The following is a 17,913-nucleotide window of genomic DNA, read 5'->3' as shown; positions in this document are numbered from 1 at the left end:
TGACAATTCAATAAGATCATGGCAGATTTTCGTCCTCAAGTCCACTTTTCCACCCTATTGCCATATCCCTCGATTCCCTAACAGTCCAAAAATCTATCGATCTCAGACTTAAATATACTCCATGATGGAGCATCTATAGCCCTCTGGGGGTAAAGAATTCCAAAGATTTATAACCTCCAGAGTGAAAAGATTTCTCCTCATGTCAGTCCTAAGTGGTCGACCCTTTATCCTGAGACAGTGATTTCTAGTTCTAAACTCTCCAGCCAAGTGAAACAGCTTCTCAGCATCTACTCTATAAAGGCCTCTGTGAATCTTATATGTTTCAATGAGGTCACCTCTCATTCTTCTGAACTCCAGAGATTTTAGGTTCATTCTACTCCATGTCTCATCATGGGACAGCCTTTTCATCCCAGGAATCAGACTAGTGAACTTTCAAATCATGCCCTCTAAAGCAATTATGCCTTTCTTTAGGTATAGACACCAAAAATGTACACAGTACCCCAGGCGTTGTCTCAACTGTGCCCAAAATTTAATAGTTTCTCACTATTTCTTCATCCAGAGAGTAGTGAACCTGTGGAATTCTCTACCAAAACAGCTGAGGCCAAATCACTAAATATATTCAAGAAAGAGTTAGATATAGTTCTTAGAGCTAAAGGAATCAAGGGATATGGGGAGAAAGCGGGAACAGGGTACTGAGTTTGGATTATCAGCCATGATCGTATTGAATGGCGGTGCAGGCTCGAAGGGCCGAATGGCCTACACCTGCTCCTATTTTCTATTTTTCTATTTAATCTTTTTTTTCTATTCTTCCTGGCAAAGTGACTAACCTCCCATTTCCCCACATTATACTCCATCTGCCATTTCCTGTCCACTCACTTAACCAATCTATATCCCTTGGCATTCTCATTGTGTCTTCCTCAGAACTTACCTCCCCACCTAGCTTTGTATCATCAGCAAACTTGGATACGTTACACTTGATCCCTTCATCTAAACCATTAATCTAGATTATAAATAGCTGAGACACCAGCACCGATCCTTGCAGCACTCCACTAGTAATAGACTGCCAAGCTGAAAATTACCTGTTTATTCCAACACTCTGTTTTCTGTCCTGACACAATCCTTTATCCATGCAAGTATATTACCCCCATCCCCATGAGCCTTTAGCTCGTACAACAACCTTTTGTTTGACAACTTATTGAATGTCTTTTGAAAATCCAAATATACCACATACGCTGGTTCTCCTTTATCCACCTGCTAGTTACATTCTCACAAATCTCTAGCAGATTTGTCAAACATGAAAACCGCGTTGACTCTGCCTAATCATATTTTGATGTTCTAAGCATCTTGTTACTACTTCCTCAATAATGGATTCTAGCATTTTCCTGACGACTGATATCAGGCTAACTGGTCTGTTGTTCTGTGTTTTCTCTCTCCCTCCTTTCTTGACTAGAGGTGTTACATTTACTACTTTCCAATCCTCTGGGATCATTCCATAATCTAGGGAATTTTAGAAGATCACAACCAATGCATCCACTATCCCTGCAGCCATTTCTTTTAGGACGCTAGGATGTAGACCATCAGATCCAAGGGATTTGTCCGGTTTTAGTCCTATTAATTTTTTCCATACTCTTTCTTTACTAAATATTTATATTGTATTTCAAATGTAAGGAACACCCCAAGCCATTTTACAGATAAGTGTACGGAAATGAGACACTGATCAGGAAGGGGGTGTTTAGGAGTGGGTGACTGAAGGCTTGACTGAAGAATTAGATTTTGAGAGGAGGGGGTGGAGGTAGAAAGGTATGGATAATTAAGGAGAAAATTTCAGAGATTAAGGTTGAGGCCGCAGAAGGCTCTACACCAATCGCGATGCATAAAAGGCCAGAGTCAGAGGAGAAGACTGTAGAATATAGAGATAGGGTGGAAGGATTTAAAGACAAGTGCACTGATTTTAAATTTGAAATAGATACGAAACAAAGGAAATCTGTTTTCCCTTTCCCCATATGTTTCCTTGGGCATGTGCTGACTTGTCCTTATCAGCCCTATAAATTCCTTGCTTTGGTTCACTGACTGTTACATCATTTAATTGCTGTACCGAGTTTTGACATGGTGCAGGCCCCATAAAAGGCTCTTAACACTAGGAATCCAATCCTTCAAAGGGCTGCTTCTCAGGTGAAATTTATGATTCATACAAGGATAATAGTGATAATTAATGTGGGCAAAATAGTCAAGTGAGTGTCAGGGATGTGGAGCACTGCAGACTTTGAGTGCTTGTGGGTGGGTTTTCCATTCCGGGGTCAGCACCCCGTTATCACGTTCACTTCCGGGTGCTGACACCGCACCGCATCAGCAACACTCACACATTGCAATTTTAATTGGCACAGCAGTTAATTGTCCGAGAGTTGCATTTGCTGCCCAATTATCAGCGGCGGATGTGGGACGGAGGTGGGACACGGGGAGAAGCAGGCCTGATTTAAAGAGGGAGCGGCAGCCAATGCTGTGGTTGCCATTAGTCCCAAGAATGGAGGCTGAAGTTGAGCAGAGGCCAGTGGGTAGGGAGGGCCCCTGTGCCAGGGTAGCCCCCCCCCGATTTTCTGATGCCTCACTTGAGGGGCTACTGGAGGCAGTGACAATACAGAGAAGCATCCTGTCACCTGCAAGCACCAGTAGGAAGCCTGCAAGGCAGACCAGGACGGCATGGCTGGAGGTGGCTCATGAGGTCAGCAGCAGAGGAGTGGTGAGGAGGTAATGGGTCCAGTGCAGGAAACGTTTCAATGACCTGCTTTAGTCTGGCAAGGTGAGTCCAAAGATAGACCCAGATGGCATCTCTCCTGTTCAGTAGTCACCAGAATGTAAAGGTGAGGGGCATCCTGAGGGTGCATAGAGATCTCCTGACCATAGGAGAGAAGTGCGTACAGCAGCATTGATGACCCATAAGTAAAGTTCATTATATGAGCGCTATCGGACACTGGGCTACAGGGAAGTCTGCAACATCCTATGTGTTTGAAAAGCTGCAAGTGGTGAGGGAGAGAGGTATTGCCCTAATGGCATCTTTTCTTTTCACCTCGCAGGCCATTGGGAGAACAACACCAGGGAGAGCGAGTAGGCATGTTTGGATGGTGGAGTCCCCCAGCTCACATCCCTGATGCATTTTGTGGAGTTGGCCCTTGATCTGGCCAGAGTTGGAAGCCATCGCAACATTGGAGACGGACAAAAGGGAGTCCATCATGGACAGAGTGAACAGAGTTCAGCGACACCAGGTTCAGGGGTTGCACGGAATCCTCCCCACGCAATGAGCTTTCAATGCATAAGCTGTCATCTGATTATTTCATGCAGCTGAAGCATCTGTTGACTGTGGCGATTCCTCATAACCACCATCTGTTATGTGTCCCACAGGGCCAGCTGTAGAGCAGGAGGAGTCACTACCCCGCCAACCTGTTCTGGAGGAGTGAGAGGAGGAAGACACCTCGGAGCCTGCACTGTCACATTCTTCCTGTGCACCCTCCACCAGTGCAGATACTCGTACCTCGCTGGGTCCTCACAGGTTATTACAGAGAGTGGCACAGCGCATCACATTATAGCAGGAGGATACGGGGGATGCAGAGTCAGCTGTGGCCAGTCCCCCTCGGAGGATGGGGGACGGGTGCAGCCCTGCACAGCAGGGGAGAGATGCAGAGTCTGGGGAGTAACGAAACAGGTGGCTCCAGCTGGAGAACTAGTGTAAGATGTGTGCCCACATGTCGGAGTTACCTGAGGCACTGCAGAGTCGTGGGATAAGAATGGAGGAGTCCATTCATCTCATCTACCTCACAATGTTTCAGTACTTTGAGCACATGAATTTCTCTATTGAGAGAATGGCCAACCTCATGGAGACTCATATGTGGCATCACTCAGAGTGGATGAAGGGACAGTACACTGACATGCAGAGAATGCATGCTGTATTGACTGGTCAGTGGCACAAATAGCACAAAGAAGTATGGAATGGATGCCAGCTGCGCCATAGCTGGTGTTTCCCTTCAGTGATCAAGGACGCCATGAGAGGGCTGAGGTGGTGACAGAATGAGGGGGCCACCCTGCCCAGTGCTCATCATCATCATCATTCGCCTCCATGGCCCCTCCAAAGTGTGAAGTATTTGTGGAGTTATGCCCTGTGACAGACGCTGGTTCTACATTGCTGTCAATGCAGCAGCGTTTGGAGGTGCCCCCATACCCCTGACATGTCAAGGCCGACTGTCATGGCATCCCTCTCACAGACAGGTACTAGCTGTAGTCAGCCTCCCCTCATCCTCAGCCACAGGAAGAGCAACTCATAGAAATGGCTAGGAGCGCAGGCCACCATGTCGGTAATGTCCCTTTGTGGGTTATTTGAGTGTTTCTGTTGTAAATAATATTAAACTGTAATTTGATAAAGCACTGGGCATGCTGCTGCACTATGGCAGACTTATATGTCTTCAGGGGGGGGAGGGCAGTGGCATTGTGGTAATGTCGCTCGACTTGTACCCCAGAGCCCCAGGCCAACACTCTGGGAGTACAGATTTAAATCCCACCACGGAAGATGGTGAAATTTGAATTCAATTAATAAATCTGGGATTAAAAGCTAGTCTAGTGGCGACCATGAAACCGTTGGCGATTGTTGTAAAAACCCATCTGGTTCACTAATTCCGATTAGGGAAGGAAATCTGCCATCCTTATCTGGTCTACAGTTGACTCTAGACCCACAGCAATATGGTTGACTCTGAAATGGCCTATCATGCTGCTTAGTATCAAACCACTACAAAGTTTAAGAAAAGGAATGAAACTGGACAGACCACCTGGCATCATCCTAGGCACTGACAACGGCAAACTCAGCCCAGTCGACCCTGCAAAGTTCTCCTTAACATCGGGGAGCTTGTGCCAAAATGGTGAGAGTTGTCTCACAAACTAGTCAAGCAGCAACCTGACATAGATATCATCACGGAATCATAACTTACAGACAATATCCCAGACACCACCATCAACATCCCTGGGTATGTCTTGTCTCACCGGCAGGAAAGACCCACAAGAGGTGGCGGCACAGTAGTATACAGTCGAGTGGGATTGACTTCGGACCCCATGAAGTCTCATGGTATCAGATCAAATATGGGCAAGAAAACCTCCTGTTGGTTACACCTACCGCCTGCCCGGGTTGATGTATCACTGCTTCTCCATGTTGAACATCAACTGGAAGAAGCACTGAGGGTAAGCAAGGGCACAAAATATACTCTGGGTGGGGGACTTCAATGTCCTGTTGCTCGGTAGCATCACTACTGTCCATGCTGGCCAAGTCCTAAAGGACATAGCTGCTGGACAGGGTCTGCGGCAGGTGGTAAGGTAACCAACAAGAGGGAAAAACCTACTTGATCTGATCCTCACTAACCTACCTGTCGCAGATGCATGTGCCCATGACAGTATTGGTAGGAGTGACCACCGCACAGTCCTTGGGGAGACAAAGTCCCATTTTCACATTGAGAATACCCACCATCACGTTGTGTAGTATTACCACTGAGCTAAATGGGATAGCTTTCAAACAGATCTAGCAATGCAAAACTGGGCATCCATGAGGTGCTGTTGGCCATCAGCAGCAGCAGAATTGTATTCAACCACTTCATGGCTCGGCATATCCCCCATTCTACCATTAAGATCAAGCTGGGGGACCAACCCTGGTTTAACAAAGAGTGTAGGAGGGCATGCCAAGAGCAGTACCAGGCATACCTCAAAATGAGGTGTCAGACTGGCCAAGCTACAACACAAGACCGCTTGCTTGCCAAACAGCAGAAGTAGCAGGTGATAGAGAGGGCTAAGAAATCCCACAACCAACAGATCAGATCTAAGCTCTGCAGTCCTGCCACATCCAGTCGTGAATGGTGGTGGACAATTAAACAACTAACATGAGGAGGTGGCTCCACAAATATCCCCATCCTCAATGATGAGGGAGCCAAGCACATCAGTGCAAAAGAAAAAGCTGAAACATTTGCATCAATCTTCAGCCAGAAGTGTCGTGTGCATGATCCATCTTAACCGCCTCCTGAGGTCCTCAACATCACAGATGCCAGTTGTCAGCCAATCCGATTCACTCCACGTGATATCAAGAAATGGCTGAAGGCGCTGGAAACTGCAAAGGCTATGGGCCCTGACAACATTCCAGCAATAGTACCGAAGACCTGGGCTCCAGAACTTGCTGCGCACCTAGCCAAGCTGTTCCAGTACAGCTACAACACTGGCATCTACCTGGCAATGTGAAAAATTGCCCACTATGTCTTGTACACAAAAAGCAGGACAAATCCTACCCGGCCAATTAGCGCCTCATCAGTCTACTCTATTCTAGAGGGAAGGAAACAGCATGGAGGAGCTGAGCATGCCTTCAATACAATGGCAGGGTTGATGGTGTTTTTGCAATCTTCATTAGCTTATTGTATCATATTGATAAACACAGTAAGCAATGCTAGTAGGTTTACAACAATAGTTAGCCCAAGTTTAATCCATGATTTTAGACTGAATGGATAGAAATGGTCCTGGTACGGCCACTGTGGAAGCTATGTGCCCACCTGGAAGGCGCTGGCCAGGGACGTGAAAGGTGGCCCGAGTGCCCATGAGGCGGTTGTCAAGGCTCAGGGCCTCAATCCGGCCTCGGCCACCCTTCGTCGTCACTTCTGGAAGCCGGGAAAGAAGTTCCACCGTGAGCTGGATGGCGACCACAAGCGTAGCGTCAGCCTGGAGGACGCCGACTTCAAGGAGGCCGTGCAGGCTGTGGGCTGGCATGCTCGCCACGGTCGTGACCCCCGCCGGACGCCTCCCCCCTTCCCCCTCTGCACCACCTCCTCCCCAGCACCCCCTTCCGCCGTCGCACCCCCTTCCCCCCCTCGCACCCCCTTCCCCTCTCGCACCCCTTTCCCAGCTCACCGCCTTCCCCCTTCCCCCACCCCCTCCCCCCTCGCATCCCGTTCCCACCTCACCCCCCCGCGCCCCCTACCCCCTTCCCCTTTCCCCCTTTCCCCCACCCCCTCCTCCCCGCACACCATTCCCCCCAACCCCTCCCCTGCACCCCTTCCCCCCACCCCCCCCACACCGCCTTCCCAGCACCCCCTTCCCCTGCAGCCGCTTCCCTCCTCCTGCACTCCCTTCTCAACAGCCCCTCGCAACCCCGCACCCACTTCCCTCCAGCCCCTCCCCCCTCGCACCCCCTTCCCCCCACCCCCTCCGCTGGCATCCCCCGCACCCTCTTCCCCCCACACCCCGTCCCTCCTTCCCTCTCCCTCCATGAAATCACACAGCTTACTTGTTAGGGCCCCTGCTCAGGGATGGGAGCTAACAACCCCACTGCCTTGTGGGCGTCTTGGGAGGGACCAAGGCTAAGGGAGTAAACCCTAACAGAAAATCTGGAGCACAACCCCGCAGGCAGTTCCCGCAGCCATACTGGTGCCAAACATTGTGCTCTGCACTCCTTTGGACACCACTAGGAAGGCCGAGAGAGGGGTTTTGGTGCTTGGGCAACGCACAACCTCCATACATCCGCCAAGGCATGCGCCATGGAGAGGTCACTCCATAGTCACCTCACAGCGACCAAATCAACATGGAAGGCAGCAGTTATGGGTTATAAGTCCAGCTCAATTGGCGTAGAGATTGGGCGCCACGGGTTGCCTTTGTCGGTGGGAGAGGTCATTGCATCTCACTGGAAAGCTACCGCCCACCTCAAACCGGGCAGCCCCCGGTCAGTAAGGTTCTGTCCCGCCACAGTCCACCTGCTTCAATGGGTGCTTGGAGCTCAGGGTCACTGCCCGACAAGTGGACTGTAACATCGCACCAAACAGCATGACAAAAAAAAGGAAAGAAGGTACCAGCCCTTCGTTTTGCAAGCTGGAACAACAGAAAAAGACAGAAGCGCAAGGAGAGAGCCAACTGTCTAACAGCCCTGACAACCAATTTTATCTGTAGCGCCTGTGAAAGAGTCTGTCACTCTAGAATTGGTCTTCATAGTCACTCCAGGTGCTGCTTCACAAACCACTGACCAACTCCAGGCGCTTACCCATTGTCTCTTGAGACAAGGAGGCCAAAGAGAAGAGAGGAATCTACTCTCAACGATCAGGAATGTGATGGAAGGGGTCATTGACAGTGCTATCAAGTGGCTCTTGCTCAGCAATAACCTGCTCACCAATGCCCAGTTTGGGTTGTGCCAGAGCCACTCAGCTCCTGACCCCATTACAGCCTCTGTCCAAACATGGACAAATGAGCTGAACTCCAGAGGTGAGGTGAGAGTGACTGCCCTTGACATCAAAGCAGCATTTGACCAAGTATGGCATCAAGGAGTCCCAGCAAAATGGGAATCAGTGGAAAACTCTCTGCAGGTTGGTGTCATACGTAGCACAAAGGAAGATGGTAATAGTTGTTGAAGGTCAATCATCTCAGTCTCAGGAGATCACTGCAGGAGTTTCTCAGCATAGTGTCCAAGGCTGAACCATCTTCAGCTGCTTCTTCAATGACCTTCCCTCCATCAAGGTCAGAAGTGGGGATGTTCGCTGATGATTGCACAATGTTCAGCACCATACGTGACTCCTCAGATACTGAAGTAGCCCATGTCCATATGCAGCAAGACCTGGACAACATCCTGGGCTGTGCTGATAAGTGGAAAGGAACATTCGCGCCACGCAAGTGCCAGTCAATGGCCATCTCACACAAGTGAGAATCAAACCATCTCCCCTTGACGTTCAAAGGCATTACCATCACTATCAACTATCAACCCACTATCAACATCCTGGGGGTCACTATTGACCAGAAAATAACTGGACCAGCCACTAAATACTGTGGCTACAAGAGAAGGTCAGAGGCTGGGAATTCTGCGATGAGTAACTGACTTCCTGTCTCCCCAAAGCCTGTCCACCATCTACAAGGCACAAGTCAGGAGTGTGATGGAATACTCTCCACTTGCTGGAATGGGTGCAGCTCCAACAACACTCAGGAAGTTGACACCATCCAGTTCAAAGCAGCTCGCTTGATTGGCACCCCATTTACCACCTTCAACATTCACTTGCTCCACCACTGATGCACAGTGGCAGCAGTGTGTACCATCTACAAGATGCTCTGCAGCAACTCACCAAGCCTCCTTCGACAGCACTTTCCAAACCCACGACCTCTACCACCTAGAAGGACAAGGGCAGCAGATGCATGGGAACACCACCACCTGCAAGTTCCCCTCCAAGACACACACATCCTGACTTGGAACTATACCACCATATCTTCACTGTCATTGGGTCAAAATCCTGGAACTCCCTTCCTAACATCACTGTAGGTGTACCTACACTGCAAGGACTGCAGCAGTTCAAGAAGGTAGCTCACCATCACTTTCTCAAGAGCAATTAGGGATGGGCAACAGTTGCAGGCCTAGTCAGCGATGCCCACATCCCATGAACAAATTCAAAAAAAATGATCATGGTGAAAGGCAGGGGAAGGGGAAATAAGGGTGAGCAGGGCAAAGGAGTGTGTTGGGGAAGAGTGTGTTTGGTGAGAATCCGGAGACTTACAGTTTTTCTGCCATTGGAAGGTTGCTGACTTTTGTTCCTAATGGATGCTTGCTCTCACTCAGCTGAAGCAGAATCTTTTCTCTAAATGTCATGCAGACTGAGCCTCATTCAGGTGAAATGTCTCTGGATCAGAGTGGCATTGCTGCCATCGTGATAAGTGCTCTGTCTCCTGAACCTACCACGGCATCATCCCTGCAAAGCATGGGGACCATTCTCCAGTTTGCCTCCAGCCTCCTCCTCCTTGTTTCCGTCATCCTCTTCCCCTCTTCTTAGTCTGAGGAAGAGATGTACTGTTCCAGTGCTTCTCCCTCTTCAAGGCCCACACCTCTCTGGAGGGCCATGTTATGAAGTGCCCAACAGACCACCACAATGCATGAGACCCTTGAGGGAATGTACTGGAGGGTGCCACCTGTCTGGTCAAGGCATCTGAACTTCATCTTCATGAGGCTGGTGACCTGCTCAGTAATAACACGCGCTCAGGTGGCATCGCTTGTTGAGTCTCAGCCTTCTTGGCGGAGCTACGCACTGGAGTCATCAGCCATCTCCTCACAGAATAAGCCTTATCCACCAACAGCCATTCATGGTTTTCTGATGGGTCCATGAAGAGCTGTGGCACCTGTGATTGCCGAAGGATGAAGGTGTCATGGCAGCTTCCAGGATAGCGTGAGGTAAATGCCTTTGAGCTTGAGTGCTGCTATCCACCTTGTATTCAATGTAACCCTCTCGAACGGAGCAATCGTTAACTCCATGATGCAATGATGTGCTGCTGCCTGCGTGATGCCACCAATGCCTGCCGCTGCTTGGAAGGACCCAGTTGCAAAAAAGGTGCAAGGGCACTGTGACTTTAACAGCCATGGGAAGGCCATGGCGATCATTGCTGTGAACCCATGGATGACCCTTAACAAGGACACACAGGTGAGCAACCATCTGCCTGGACTGACGCAGCCTTCTGCAGCACTGGCGCTCCAACATGTCCAGCTAGCTTCCCCTTTCGCAGTAGACCCTATGCTGAGGGTATTGTCTTCGTTGCCTTCCTGCCCCTCGTTCCTGACCCCTGCACCCCTGTTACCCAGGGAACTTCTTCTGCTCCTGCAGGTACTGCTCCTCAACGCTAGTCTGCTCTATCTCGGAGTAGCTTAATCCCATTTCCTGTTATGTCTTTCTTTGCTTTCTATTGGAATTTGCAGCCTTCCCAAACCCTCCTCTCATGAGCTGGTGAGGCCCCTAAGCAGAGAGACCCTTCCTCCCCTCCACCACAATCCCAAAGCCACCCAACACCCTAAAATGCCCTTGTCAACTGTGAGGAGATATCACAGATAAATCTCCTGACTCTGTACAGCTGATTGCCTGTGTATGAGGGCCCTTCTTGAGCCCTCCCTCTTTAATGGAGCCTCTTGCTGATGTCCCGCTATTCTGACTGACTTCCCATTTTCTTTGCCACCTCCTCTTCCCTGTTGTGGTTTGGACCCTGAGTGGATTCCATGACTTAGAAAGAAAATTCAAAATTGGCCCTTAATAAGCTGACAACAAGCTAGTTCAATGATTTAACTGGCCATTTAGCGATCTCAGGTAGGTTGGCTGTGTCAGCTCATGGCAGAGACTTTTAAACTTTGAGTGGGTCAGTTTCATGTTGGGAAACTAGCACGCTGACCTGAGGGGCAGATTTAAGCAACCAGCTGTCCCTGTTCCCAGCCTCGCAGTTAAATAAAAATCCTGTGCTATATGTGGGAGTGTAAGCAGCTAGCTTTCTGTCGTGACCAAGAATGAATGGCCATTGAGATAGCTGAATGTAAATACCTGCACCAGGTTGGTGACATACTAGGAAAGCGTTCTTTAAAAGGGCATCATCTCTTGATGGACCTGCCAAGGGCCACACCCAAAACTTTAATTTTTTTTCCCAACTTGCTGCACATTCCTAGCATTTTTTTCTTTTTATATCTGACTTCATGCACTCAAGGCTTTTACTTTAATCTCACAATGAAACAGAGATTGTTGTAATATAGGTATTTGCATCTTTGACAATAAGGCATGGGCTCTCAGTTCATTCAATAAAGGGTTCCAAATATTTTATTGCAAGTCTCAAGACCCCTTATTCCTCACCTCTTGCTAAAGCCTCCTTATACAGTTCACCCCTATATTTATTTACACATCAGCAATCGATTTAACAGAATTAACTGCCAGCCATTACTGATTTAGAATGTGCATTTGTACATGTCGGTACATGCAAAACTCAGAGCACAATGCCCAATGTTAGTAGTGATTCCGTGATTGAACAGCACTCACTGAACAATCCCGAGTGTGCTAAGAATTACACTAACAACCAATTAAAGATTATCAGGCTGGCTCGCAATGCGGCTCATTTATTCTTGCTAGAAGCTACATATATTCACACAGCGACCAGTCCTTTGCAGGCAAAAGGAACATGTCCAGGCGTTGTGCCTTTTTTGAATTAAACAAAAGTGTGGGGGACAATAGTTCCCTGGTGCATTCTCCATGACAACACCTCCACCAATTGGCACTCTTTTCTCAGGAGGTATAAATTGTTGCTCCCTTTGAAATTTGGCATTCTTGCATCTGTCCTGATGAGTGCACGACAAAAAGCTTCAACAACATGTCTCTTTTTTCTGTAATACTAATGTACATTTCATTGCATTGTTTTAAATTCTAATGCTTTATCAAGAAAGTAAGCAGCTTCCTATTACTATTATTTTTAAGCTGCTGGATTTTTATAGGTATAACAGAGACCATGTAAGACACTGCATGACAGATAATTTTGGCTAAAATGATCGACACAAAATGCTTAAGGAGTGAAACCAGGGCAAAACAAAAGGTGTTTAATCCAACAGGAATTATGGCGGCACAGTGGCGCAGTGGTTAGCACCGCAGCCTCACAGCTCCAGCGACCTGGGTTCAATTCTGGGTACTGCCTGTGTGGAGTTTATAAGTTCTCCCTGTGTCTGCGTGGGTTTTCTCCGGGTGCTCCGGTTTCCTCCCACTTGCCAAAGACTTGCAGGTTGATAGGTTAATTGGCCATTATAAATTGCCCCTAGTATGGGTAGGTGGTAGGGGAATATTAGGGACAGGTGGGGATGTGGTAGGAATATGGAATTAGTGTAGGATTAGAATAAATGGATGGTTGATGGTCGGCACAGACTCAATGGGCCGAAGGGCCTGTTTCAGTGCTGTATCTCTAAACTAAAATATACAATGTAAACAATGGGCATAGTTATTTAAAGAAGCCAGATTACTTTTACTTAATAGAATAGTTCATTATTTAGTGTTGACTTGTGAAGAACTGACTGCTCTGTGAAAACAGATTATAACACACAAAAGTATATATTTTTAAAAACGTTATCCTCATTAACAACTTCTCCTTCAACTCCTCGCACTTCCTTCAAGTAAAAGGTGTCGCTATGGGTACCCGCATGGGTCCTAGTTATGCCTGTCTTTTTGTGGGATATGTCGAGCATTCTTTGTTCCAGTCCTACTCAGGCCCCCTCCCCCAACTCTTTTTCCGGTACATTGATGACTGTATCGGTGCCATTTCCTGCTCCCACCCCGAACTAGAAAACTTTATCAACTTTGCTTCCAATTTCCACCCTTCTCTCATCTTTACATGGTCCATCTCTGACACTTCCCTTCCCTTCCTCGACTTCTCTGTCTCCATCTCTGGGGATAGGTTTTCTACTAATATCCATTATAAGCCCACCGACTCCCACAGCTACCTGGACTACACTTCTTCACACCCTAACTCCTGTAAGGACTCCATTCCATTCTCCCAGTTTCTCCGTCTTCGACGCATCTGCTCTGATGATGCTACCTTCCATGACGGTGCTTCTGGTATGACCTCCTTTTTCCTCAACCGAGGATTCCCCCCCACTGTTGTTGACAGGGCCCTCAACCGTGTCCAGCCCATTTCCCGTACCTCTGCCCTCAACCCTTCCCCTCCATCCCAGAACCGTGACAGGGTTCCCTGTCCTCACGTTCCACCCCATCAGCCTCCATATCCAAAGGATCATCCTCCGCCATATCCGCCACCTCCAGCGTGATGCCACTACCAAACGCATCTTCCCCTCCCTTCCCCTGTCGGCATTCCGAAGGGATCGTTCCCTCTGCGACACCCTGGTCCACTCCTCCATTACCTCCACCACCTCGTCCCCGTCCCATGGCACCTTCCCCTGCAATCACAGGAGGTGTAATACCTGCCCATTTACCTCCTCTCTCCTCACTATCCCAGGCCCCAAACACTCCTTTCAGGTGAAGCAGCGACTTACTTGTACTTCTTTCAATGTAGTATACTGTATTCGCTGCTCACAATGTGGTCTCCTCTACATTGGGGAGACCAAGCGCAGACTGGGTGACCACTTTGCGGAACATCTCCGCTCAGTCCGCAAGCATGACCCTGAGCTTCCGGTTGCTTGCCATTTCAACACTCCCCCCTGCTCTCATGCTCACATCTCTGTCCTGGGATTGCTGCAGTGTTCCAGTGAACATCAACGCAAGCTCGAGGAACAGCATCTCATCTACCGATTAGGCACACTACAGCCTGCCAGACTGAACATTGAGTTCAATACTTTCAGAGCATTACAGCCCCCCATTTTACTTTCATTTTTAGTTGTTTTTTCTTTTTTCTTTTTTTCTTTTTTACATTTTTTACAACCTTTTTTTTGCATTTGTTTCATTTCATCTTAGTTTGTCCAGTTTGCTTACCCACTGTTTTTTTTTCATGTTTGCACTTGCTGCTGTTCAATATTCAGCCCGTTAACTCCTTTTCTGTACTAATGCTTTGTCTTTCAACACACCATTAACATATTGCTTGCCTTTGCTCCATGACCTTTTGGTCAGCTATGTGGTCTTGTCCAATCTGCACCTTCTCCCCACCCCCACCTCACTTGCTTATAACCTGTGACTTTTCTAATATTTGTCAGTTCCGAAGAAGGGTCACTGACCCGAAACGTTAACTCTGCTTCTCTTTCCACAGATGCTGCCAGACCTGCTGAGTGGTTCCAGCATTTCTTGTTTTTATTTCCTCATTAAGCATGCGTTTTGGGGAGGGGCAGCATTTTAGCAATTCACAGTCAGGTTTTATTTTTCACTTTTAGTAGAGCTAAGGTGCAGGCTGGCGAGACCTGAGAAGAGCAGGTTAATTTGTTTTTTTTTGTAGACGGGAATGGAATGAAACAAATGTCTCGCAAACACACTCAGTCTTTTTCAGTAGAGTGTCTGTGAAGGGATGGAGATTATCATGCTGGAAATGGAAGATGTTCCCTCATCCTTTTGACAAATGATGCATGTTGATTCAAGAGAAGAACAACAGCCATGCAGACACATGAAACAGTGCGTCTTATCATGGTGATTTATTTGCCTCAGACTTATCCAATGAGACTTAACATACTGTTGTGGAGCAAAATTAGCACAGTGGAAACAGATTATAGTTAGTCACAATATCATATCATTTTGAGCGATGGACACTCTGCAGAATTATCTGTCTAGAGTTCTCCTATGTCAGGCGAGTAAAGCTGTACCTAGGGCACACATATGTCACACTGGTACAAAAAACCTTTTATCATTTAAAACAGTCTTTTCACATCTTAATTCTTGCATTTAATTTTTAAAATGTTAATTTTAGCATAAAATATGCAAGACTTAATTAAATACAGTAGAATATGAATTATATTTGTATTAACTGTATACCTGTGCTATTTTCTGTTGCTCTGAATAGATGAGAAGGCTAACATTAAGAAAAGAACATGCAGTATAATCAGGGAACCAGAGAACATCGAAGCATGGATATTTTCAAGTATGGTGTCAATTGAATGCAATCTTTACAGAATAAGGCAACATTTTTTGTAAATGAATAAGAAAACAGAGGGCAAGCTAACTATTTTTGCAGTTACATATTGTGGGGGTATGCTAGGGCAGGGATGCAGGCAGGCAGTCGCTTAAACTCGCCCCTCGGGTCGCCGTGATGGTTTCCAAAACCGACATGCTCAAAGCTTAAACGGCTCCAAAGGGAGTGGGACGAGGCAACCCGCCCAAAATGGATAAATGGCCAGTTAAAGCTCTGAATGAGCTTGTTGTCGGGTCGTTAAGGCCCAGTTTAGAATTTTCTTTGTAAGCTATGGGATCCATGCAGGGTCTCCACCGTGACAGGGAGGAGGAGGAGGCACTTAGACAGCAGGGAGCGAGTCAGAATGGTGGGTCAGCAGCTAGAGGCATGATTGAAGAGGGAAGGCTCATAGAAAGCCCTCATTCACAGGGAACCAGTTGAATTGCAAAAGAAGAATTCTGTGTAAACTCTCTTCACTCTTGACAAGGGCATTTTGTGGGGGAGGGGCAGCTTAGGGTGGTGAATGCATCCTTCTGCAGGCAGGCTTCACGGGTTCATGAGGTGGGGGTGGGGGGTGGGTTCAGGAAGACTCCACATTCCAATTGAAAAGAAGAAATGGGCAGAATGGGCGATTAAGCTACTCTGAGATTGGATTGACTCGCGATGAGGAGAAGCAACTGCAGGAACAGAGGCAGATCCCTGGGCAACAATGATGCAGGGATCAAGAACGAGGGGCAGGAAGGCAATGAAGATGATACCCTCAGCAGCGGGTCTACCACCAAAGGGAAAGTTACCTGGGCATGTTAGAGTGTCAGTGCTGCAGAAGGCTGCGCTGGTCCAGACAGGTAGTTGGTGACCTGTGTGCCATCATTGAGGGTCATCCGAGGGTTTGCAGGAATGATCGCCATGGCATCCCATGGCTGTTAAAGTCACAGTGGCCTTCCAAGGAGTGGCAGCAGACATTGGTAGCATCTCGCAGGCAGCAGCATATTATTGCATCACGGAGGTGATGGATGCTCTGATCGAGAGGACAGAGGATTGCATTGAATACAAGGTTGATAGCAGGACTTAAGATCAAAGAGCAGTGGGATTTGCCTCCTTCAGGTGCAGGGGATCATCAATTTCACCCATGTGGCCATCAAGGCACCACTGACCAGCAGGGAGATTCCTCAACAAAAATGCAAAATACTGTGGATAATCAAAGCAAAATACTGCGGATGCTGGAAATGTGAAATAAAAACAGAAAGTGCTGGAAATACTCAGCACATCTAACAGCATCTGTGGAGAGAGAGAGAGATTTAATGTTTCATGGCAAAAGTTAGAAATATAATAGATTTTAAGCAAGTGAAAGGGGGAGGGGGAAGAAAACAAAAGGGACGGTCTGTTATAGGAGAATTTAAAGAACAAAAGGTTTCATGGTACAAAGCCAAATGAAGAAACACAAGTTGTGTCTGGTTGAGTCGTCCAAATACAAAGAACCAAGGCTGGGGGTTGGGGAGAGTGAATCAGCAACAAAAAAAATGAAATAAGAAAAAACGGGGCAGCGGTTATAAGCTAAAATTATTGAACTATATATTGAGTCCAGAAAGCTGTAAATGCCCAGTAGAAATATGTGGTGCTGTGCCTTGAGCTTGCATTGAGCTTCATTGGAACACCGTAGCAGGCCAAGGACAGAAAAGTCAGAATGGGAGCAAGGTGGAAGCTCAGGGTCACGCTTGTGGTCATCCAGACTGCATTGTAGAGGAGACCCACATTGCGAACAGGGAATACAGTATACTAAGTTGAAAGAAGTACAAGTAAATCTCTGTTTCACTTGGAAGGAGTGTTTGGGGTCCTGGACAGTGGGAAGGGAGGAGTTAAAGGGTAGTTGTTGCATCTGCTGCGCTTGCATGGAAAGGTGCCATTGGAAAGGGGGGAGGTGTTGGAGATGACTGAGGATTTAATCAGGGTATTGTAAAGGGAATGGTCTCTTCGGAATGCTGAAAGGGGAGGGGAGTGAAAGATATGTTTCGTGGTGGCATCATGCTGGAGGTGGCAGAAATGGTAGAGGATGATCTATTGAATACAGAGGCTGGTGGAGTATTCTGAAGTTTCTTATCATTTCTAATACCATGCAAGGAGTGCAAGTGTCTGCACTGGTGGAGGTTGTGCAAGAAGGATGTGACGGTGCAGGCTCGATATTTCTCCCTCCTCTGGCTCCTCCAGTATTGGTTGGCAGTGTGTAAACTTCTCCCCCTCTGCATCTGGCCTTGTGTGAGACATAAGAAAAGGTGATTATGAGAAATCAGCAAAATCAACAGATGCTTCTCCTGCTTAAAATAATGAAATGGCAGCTTATCCATTGACACCTGCCATGCATCACCTGAACCTGGGATGTTGACATCATTTTACCCTACCTATGATGGACTCCCATTTCTCCATCTCCAGTGTCCCAGTGACTTGCCACTCTGGCTAGATCAAGAGCCAGCTCCTCAAAATGTGTTAGTGACGCGAGCTGGGAAACTCCATTGTCCAAAGGTGCCCTCTCGCTCTCCCTGGCATTGTTCTCCC

The sequence above is a fragment of the Heterodontus francisci genome, chromosome 2 (assembly GCF_036365525.1).
Source record: "Heterodontus francisci isolate sHetFra1 chromosome 2, sHetFra1.hap1, whole genome shotgun sequence".
Taxonomy (NCBI): domain Eukaryota; kingdom Metazoa; phylum Chordata; class Chondrichthyes; order Heterodontiformes; family Heterodontidae; genus Heterodontus; species Heterodontus francisci.
This window is presented reverse-complemented; position numbering follows the sequence as displayed.